This window comes from Camelus bactrianus, chromosome 26 (assembly GCF_048773025.1).
Source record: "Camelus bactrianus isolate YW-2024 breed Bactrian camel chromosome 26, ASM4877302v1, whole genome shotgun sequence".
In the NCBI taxonomy this organism is placed as follows: domain Eukaryota; kingdom Metazoa; phylum Chordata; class Mammalia; order Artiodactyla; family Camelidae; genus Camelus; species Camelus bactrianus.
Genome location: NC_133564.1, coordinates 34,388,306 through 34,395,939, shown reverse-complemented (window position 1 = coordinate 34,395,939; position 7,634 = coordinate 34,388,306). Strand labels below are relative to the sequence as shown.

Here is a 7,634-nt window from a genome sequence, read left to right as displayed (position 1 = left end):
CCGTACCGCCCCGCCCACAGGTGGCAGCACCGCCCCAGCCTCCGGCCGGCGCCACCTGCAGGTGAGGACGTCCGCGCGGCCCAGTCCGCCCCGGCCCCGCCCAGCTGCCCCATAAGCCTCCCCCCACCCGCGTCCTGGCCTCGCCTTGGCTCCCATTGGCTCCGCAAGTTCTGCCCTCGCACATCTAGACTCGGGATGGCGCAGACGCAAGCGCTAGGGGAGGGCCCCGCGGCGTTGCCATGGCTACATGCGCCGCGCTCCACGTGGGCCGGCGTGCGCTTCTGGGGCGGGCAGCGGGCTCCGGAAGTGTGCAGCTGCCCGGGACCATGGCGGTGCTTGCTGCTGGGGATGGCGGCTTGCTCGGGCGGGCGACTAGTTCTGGCCTGGTCAGTCGGCGGCCGACATCCTATCTGGGGCGGCGTCCCACAGACGGTAAATGTACTGCCGCGCCTTTGGCGGGGCCGGTGGACACGGACCAGGGTGGGATCCGGGTTGGTGTGGTGGCCGGGGAGGGGACGTGGTGCCGGGGACCGGGTTGGGGTGGGGGGGACAGGGCTGGGGCACAGCCTCGGGCTTTCCTCCCCCTCGGGCGCTGGGGCTGGGACCGCGAGTCCAGGTAGACCTCCGTGGCCGCGGCCTCCCAGAACCCCCGGGAAGGGCAGGCGGAGGATCCGTCTTTTATGAAGCGGGGCCTTACCCGGGTTTTGAAGAGCCCCAGAATCAGATGTTGGAATGGGGTGGTTTATCAGCCTCGCTTCTCTGCAGGGAAATTCAGTTCCATCCAGATGTTGGCTCCTTCAATAAACCTCAGGAGTAAGACAAGGGTCAGTGCCGATTAGCAGTTATCTAGGGCTTGACTCAAAATAGACTGTGCGGGCTGTAGGGATGGTAGATGGGCCCTCCCTCTCAAGGTTGGCAGTCTTCTGGGATTAGAGGCCCCAGTTGAGGATTACATCCTCATCTGCAGTAATGGAGATTGTGGGAAACATTAACACAGAGAAGGGAGGGGTGTGGCTGCCGTAACTCATTAAAGAAGCCAGGACCCTTGCCTGGCTCTTGTGTAGGAGAGTCTCGCCTAGGGTAGGGCAGCAGTTATCAAAGTGTGTCCAAGGCCCCTGAGATGCAAGACTATTTTCGTAGAAACGCCGGTATGTCACCTTCCTTTTGCACACTCTTGCATTCTCGAGTTTCCTGTGGGGTTTTCCAGGGAAAACCTGGTCTGTGATATCACAAAACAGGGAATGTAGAAGCAGAAAGAATTCAGCTCTCACCAGTCCAAAAGAGATTTGCAGAAATTAAAATCACTGCTATTCTTCTCATTAATGATTTTTGTTTAGAAAAATATACTTATTTTTTGCTTAAGAGTATTAATGGTAACAGGTAGTAGGTTGTTATTATTTTTAAATGAACTCATAAGTATTTTTTAAAGTTCTTATTTAACTTCTAACACAGGAACTATTGATAGATTTAACCCACATAAACAGCAGCCTTTTGGAGTCCTCAGTAATTAAGAGTGTACAGGGGTCTGTAGACCAAGAAGCTTGAGAGCCCCTGGAGAACGGGTGCTCAGGTACTAGTCAGGTGCTTAACGTTGTTAGACAGATGCCAAGATGTCTGCTGCATGTGCTCCTGGACTCGAAGTAATTGGCCACATGGAGACGGGTGGGCAGTGCCTCCACTATACAAACCAGAAGCTGCTGAACGTGTCTTGAGTCTAGGCCATGTGCTGTGCAGGGATTCCCGTTTTATCTGTTCTATCTAAGCCAGGATTCCTGTGCAGAGGCCTGGCCCTGAAGACCCGCTCTCCTTTGCTCCCTGCCAGGTACCTTCTGTGTGACGTCAACCCTCTAGAGGGCTTCAGCCTCTGTAGGAGCGTCTGTATCTACATCGCCTTCCTCCTGAAGACCCTGCTGAAAATGGAGGAGTCGGTGCTGGTGATACCCCCTTGGGGCCGCCTCTACCATTGGCAGAGCCTGGACATCCACCAGTTCCGGATTCCCTGGTCTGACTTTTTGATCTCTCAAGTCTCAACAGAAACATCCCTGACACTGAGTACGAACAGTTCACTGCAGGTAAGATGGTGATCGTTTAACTGTGCCCAGACGGTTGTTGTTCTGGTTCCGATGTGAACATCGGGCCGTCTTGCTTCAGGCTTGTCGGTCTGCTTAGTGGCCCTGCTCATGTTTCCCGCACTGCAGGTGAATTTGGTCTTTCCATAGTTTTTCTCAGGAAATAGATCTGAAGTGTATGAGCTCTGTGTTCCCTCCCCTCTTAAAACCCTGGCCTCCTGGTGAGATGGAGAGGTGACAAGGAGGCCACTGCCACTGAGGCCTTGTCCCAGCAGGACTCTCTCCCTGGGCAGTAAGAGCCATTCTTAGCTGAAGGAAAACACGATGTGTGTGTAGCATGGGCCACGTGCTGGAGAAGGTATGTAACCTCTCATTCAGTATAAATTGGTCCTGCTCAAGCTTCCCATTTTACTTTTTGTAAGAGGTAAGAGTTGAAGATTTTCTTTGAATAAAGGTATTTAGAGCTTATCTTTTTTTTTTAATTGAAATATGGTTGATTTACCATGTTTTGTTAGTTTTAGATATACAGCTGTTTTGTTAGCTTCAGGTATACAGCATAGTGATTCAGTTGTACATATGCATAGTCTATTCTTTTTCAGGTTCTTTTCCATAATCGGTTGCAAGATACTGAACAATTTCCCCTGTGTTCTAAAGTGAATCCTTGTTGTTTGTCTGTTTTAAATATAGTAGTTTGTAATTGTTAATCCCAAACTCCTAAGTTTGTTTTCTAAGGCTGTGAGCCTGTTTTTGTTATGTAAGTAAGTTCATTTGTATCATTTTTAAAAATTCCACATATAAGTGATATCATATGATACTTTTCTTTCTCTGTCTGAGTTATTTCACTTTATTGTGATAATCTCCAGGTCCATCCATGTTGCTGTAAATGGCATAAATTCCTTCTTTGTTATGACAGAGTAATATTCTTTTATATCTAAATACTACATCTTTATCCAGTCATCTATCAGTGGGCTTTTAGGTTGATTCTATATCTTGGCCATTGTAAACAATGCTGCTGTGAACATTGGGGTGCAGGTATCTTTTGGAATTAAGGTTCCCTCTGGATATATGCCCAGGAGTGGGATTGCTGGATCAAATGATAAGTCTTTTTTTAGGCTTTTGAGGTATCTCCATACTGTTTTCCACAGTGGCTGCACCAAATTACATTCCCACCAAAAATGTAGGAGTGTTCCCGTTTCTCCACAGCCTCTCAGCATGTATGGTTTGTGCATTTTTGAATGGTGGCCATTCTGACCTGCGTGAGAAGATAAGTTATTGTAGTTTTGATTTGCATTTCTCTGATAATGAGCGATATTGAGCCTTTTTTCATATGCCTATTGGCCATTTGTATATCTTCATAGGAGAATTGCTTGTTTAGTTGTTCTGCCCATTTTTGGATTAGGTTGTTTATTTTTTTTCTTATTAAGTTGTATGAACTATTTATATAGTCTAGAAGTTAAGCCATGTTCAGTCTCATCTTTTGCAAATATTTTCTCCCATTCCATAGGTTGTCCTTTTGTTTTGCTTATGGTTTCTATTGCTGTGAAAAAGTTGATAGGTTTAATTAGGTCCCATTTGTTTATTTTGGCTTTTATTTCTGTTTCTTGGGTGGATTGCCCTAGGAAAACGTTGCTGAGATGTATGTCAAATAATGTTTTGCTATGTTTTCTTCTGAGAGGTTTATAGCGTCTTGTCTAATGTTTAAGTCTTTAAGCCATTTTGAGTTTGTTTCTTTTTGGGTTTTTTTCTTTTTGTGACTCTATTGTATGCTTTCGATTTGGGGTTACCTTATTTTTCAAGTATATCAAGCCATTACTATATCTATTTCCTTTAGACTGATAATCACGTAGGCTCCAACACATCCTAAGAATAATGAGAAAAAAGAAAGAGAAAAAAATCTATCTTCTCTTGCTACCGTCTCCCATTCCCACCTTTTTGTATTTTGATGTACTTTTTTCTTTTTTACATATTCATGTTTATTCTCTTGTAACTCGTTATTGCATTTTCAACTATGGATTTCCCATTTCTATAGCATCCTGCTTCCTTTCTTTTTAGAGTAGAACCTTTTAATGTCTCTGTTTGGTTCAATTATGCTGAATTATCTCCCCACCCCCTCTCCAATGCGCCTCTGTATCCTCAGTCCCGGGAAGCCAAACCATCATAGCCTTCATCGGTTCTGGGAAAGCAATCTTCAGAGTGGGAAAAAAACATTGAAAAATAATATTCTGTGTGTTGCTTTCTACCCTTGCCCAGAGAGTGAGAATCACCTCTGTAGGCGGAGGAAGAAAGTTGGAGGTGCAGGGCACAAAGTCTTTTCTCCTTTTGCTACTGAAAAAATGATTGCCTTTGTAATTAGTGATGATGCCCTTTAAATTGGTGAGATCGAGATTCCACAGCTTCAGCGCCTGTGAATAACCAGCCGGGAGAAAGCTCTCCAGGGCCCCTGCAGTGGGAAAGGCAGCCCCTCAGAGCACCTGTTCTTCTGTAATTTTCCTGCCTCCACACGGGCTCGCTAGGCACCTTGCAGGACGATGCAGTTCCCCGAGGTGGAGGACGGGGAGACCCCTGCTGGGTGGTGAGCCACAGGAGCCCACACTTGAAGGACAACTTGAAGAGTAGTGGGGAGGGCGTAGGAACAGAGGATGGTTGAGACCCAGGATGGTGTCCTGGAGTCCAGCAGGCGAGGCTGGCTGGGCAGATGGGGCCCTGGGGCATGGGCAGTCCTTGAGGGATCTGAAGCAAAGATATGAACCAAGAGACTGGGCTCGTGTGGGGGAACAGCGCACCCTGGAGCCCGCGGGGCAGCACAGCGAGCCCAGGGGGAGCGGGCAGTTCCCCAAAGTTGGGTTGACAGGTCACAACCAACTCACTGGGGACCGAGAGGTACCGATATATTGTTAACATTTTGTCCCTCTTCCTGGAAAAGAAACTGCTTCCTGTTGAATAGCCTGTGTCGTTAGTGAGAATTAAAGACACGAAGCAACATTTCCTCAAAAGTCATCCATTCTGTAGTTGTTAGTAAGGGTCAAATGCAAACTAGAATAGACTAAATCAAACATTCATCATCGGATTTTAAAATCCTTTAAAATAAAAATTCTTGCTGTCTTTGTTATTCATTTCAGGGTTCACTTGGTGATAATAATAGTAACTAAAGCAACAGCAAACCCTTAAAGAACTCTGTCCTGCTGTTCCAGGAACTCTGTGTTCATGACAACCCAATGAGGTTGCACTTTACAGGAAGGATAGTCATTAATCACACAGCTAGTAAATGGCAGAGCTGGGACTTGAACCCAAGCTGTCTGGCCCAAGAGCCCCCTCTCAGGCCCTTCACTGCAGCTCATCACTTGGCATGCCCGACACAGGCCAGCATTAATGAGCAGCGTGACCTTGGCCAAGGCTGCTTCACCGCTTGGTCTCTGTTTCCTCATCTGTAGAATGGGGGTGTGGGCAGTGAACTCTGTGAGCTCAGTGGTCACTTCCTCCAGCTCTGCTATTCTACTGCTTTTAGTTAGTTTAGTAAGTATCCTAGCCCCTGCTTGGCCCACGCATGGGCTGGTGCTTAGCTAGGTCCTGGGTTACAGAGAAAAGAAAGATCAGCCTGCTTCTCCGAGGAGCCTGTGTCCCTCCACGGGAAAGAGCTGCGAGACCCAGGCTCCCTCGCTGGCAGTTGGGGGCTGGGCAGGAAAGTCTGATAGAAGATGGAGGCAGAGCCCCTCCGAAAACAGTGGTGGCCACACAGCTCTCTGAAGAGGGAGCGTCTGTCCAGGCTGCTGAGAGGGGGGTCCTCATGAGGCCAGTAGTCCCCCCAACCTAAGCCCTCAGGACAAAGATCCAGCCATCCCTGCAGTGTCACCATAGAGCCAGTCCATCCTCATCACTGTGCATCTGTGCTCCTTTGTCCTGGGGCCTCTCTTCCCCCTACACCCAGAAGACTTTTCTCCCTCTCTTCTCTGAGTGTCCCCTCACTTCACCCGTGGTCCCTGCTTCCTGGGCCACCATCTCTGGAGTTGACACTTTGCCTCCTCACACCCCTCCCGTTTGATCAGGGGCTGGGTTGGCCTCCTTGTGCTTACTTTCCCCCTTCAGATGATTGATCCTCCCCTCGTAGGAGCACATGGAAAACCCAGATCCTTTCCTTGTAGTGCCTGCCACCCTGGCCTCCCTGCTCATCTGCCTCAGCCAGGAGGACCTGGACCACCAGCTCTGTATTGCCTCGCCTCCTACCATCAAGACGCCAAAGTTCATTCTCCCTCCTCCACCCAGTGTGGTCATTTTAGGGTCTTCTTCGCCATCAGCCTGAGCCAGCCACCCCCCATTCACCCTACCCCCAGGCTCATACCCAGGCCTGTCTCCACCACAGGTCCAGTCTCTCTCCTTTAAGTGCCCTCCTCTAGCCATCCAGCTGCTTCTCCACCAGCCTCCCTGGTCCTCCTTCACCCTCACTGGGGCATCATGTGCTGACTCCTCTGCTTTCCTGCCTGTCCACGTTCCTCTTACTTCCACTTCCCCACCTTCCAGCTCTGCATCCACAGTCAGCACTCTATGACAGACAAAACCCCCTTGAGCCTTGACCTTTTCAGTTCCTCACCAGGCCGACTTCCATCTCGGTTCACCCAGCTCTACTTGTTCTGAGCCTGCAGGCAGCAGGCTCTCCCGGCACAGATTTCCAAGACTGCAAATCAATGCCCACCGTGTTGCCACTGCCAGGCAATCCTCCAGGATTTCTCTAGTGAGCACATTTCCCCACTTACAACTCAGTGGTGTCAACATTCTCTGCTCTCTGCACACCTGGAAGCTTCCCTCTGTCGCTTCCCTGACTCCCAGAAGATGGCCTTGCCTCCTGCTTCAGAGAGAATGGCATGTCATTGGAAAGGTACTCGCTCACCTGCAGCAAATCTGCTCACCTCACCTTTTCTCTGTCCCTCTCCCACCTGGATGCTAGCTGTAGTTGTTCTTAATTCAGTGAGTTTAGTTGACATATATATACACAGTTAAAAGCATAGCACACTATCGGCTACCTTCTAGGGCTTACTTTTTCAATTTAACATAGAGTGTGTGATTCATCCACTTCGTTGCATGTACCTGCTGTTCACTTGTTTTAACTGATATTAAATGTTGTGTGTGTGAAAGTAACACAAGGCAAGGGTAAGCCAGGATTCAGGATGCTGGTTACTTCCTGTGAGAAGAGGCCAAGAGCAGGATAGGACACAGTATGTCACTGTCAATAGTCCTGTTCTGATGCTGGGTGAAAGGTTCACAACTGTTTCTTAAAATATAGATTTTAATACATAAATACCTCTGACAGGCACCTAAGGTGAGAATGTGTCATGAACCAAGACGTACAATGGGTAATATTACATCATTATTGTTATGTATTCTTGTTATAAAATATATTAATCATAATCCTACATTGTTATGTGTTATATATTATATAGATGCATGAATTATATATTATGTATATAAATACCTACATATGTATTATATACTATCTAATAATAAATAAACAGAGCACAATATGCTAGTATATCTATTATTATGTATTATTTAATAAATAATAACATACTATAT

The 7,634-nt window shown here is 47.7% G+C and overlaps 1 long non-coding RNA gene across 1 annotated transcript; it reads left to right on the top strand.

Moving 5' to 3' along the window:
• The first annotated feature begins 309 nt into the window (after positions 1 to 309).
• Positions 310 to 7,406, top strand: LOC141575124 (uncharacterized). The gene is made up of 3 exons (XR_012502480.1): positions 310 to 432; positions 1,823 to 2,072; positions 6,209 to 7,406. It is a non-coding gene; the product is annotated as an uncharacterized LOC141575124 (long non-coding RNA).
• The last annotated feature ends 228 nt before the right edge of the window (positions 7,407 to 7,634 follow it).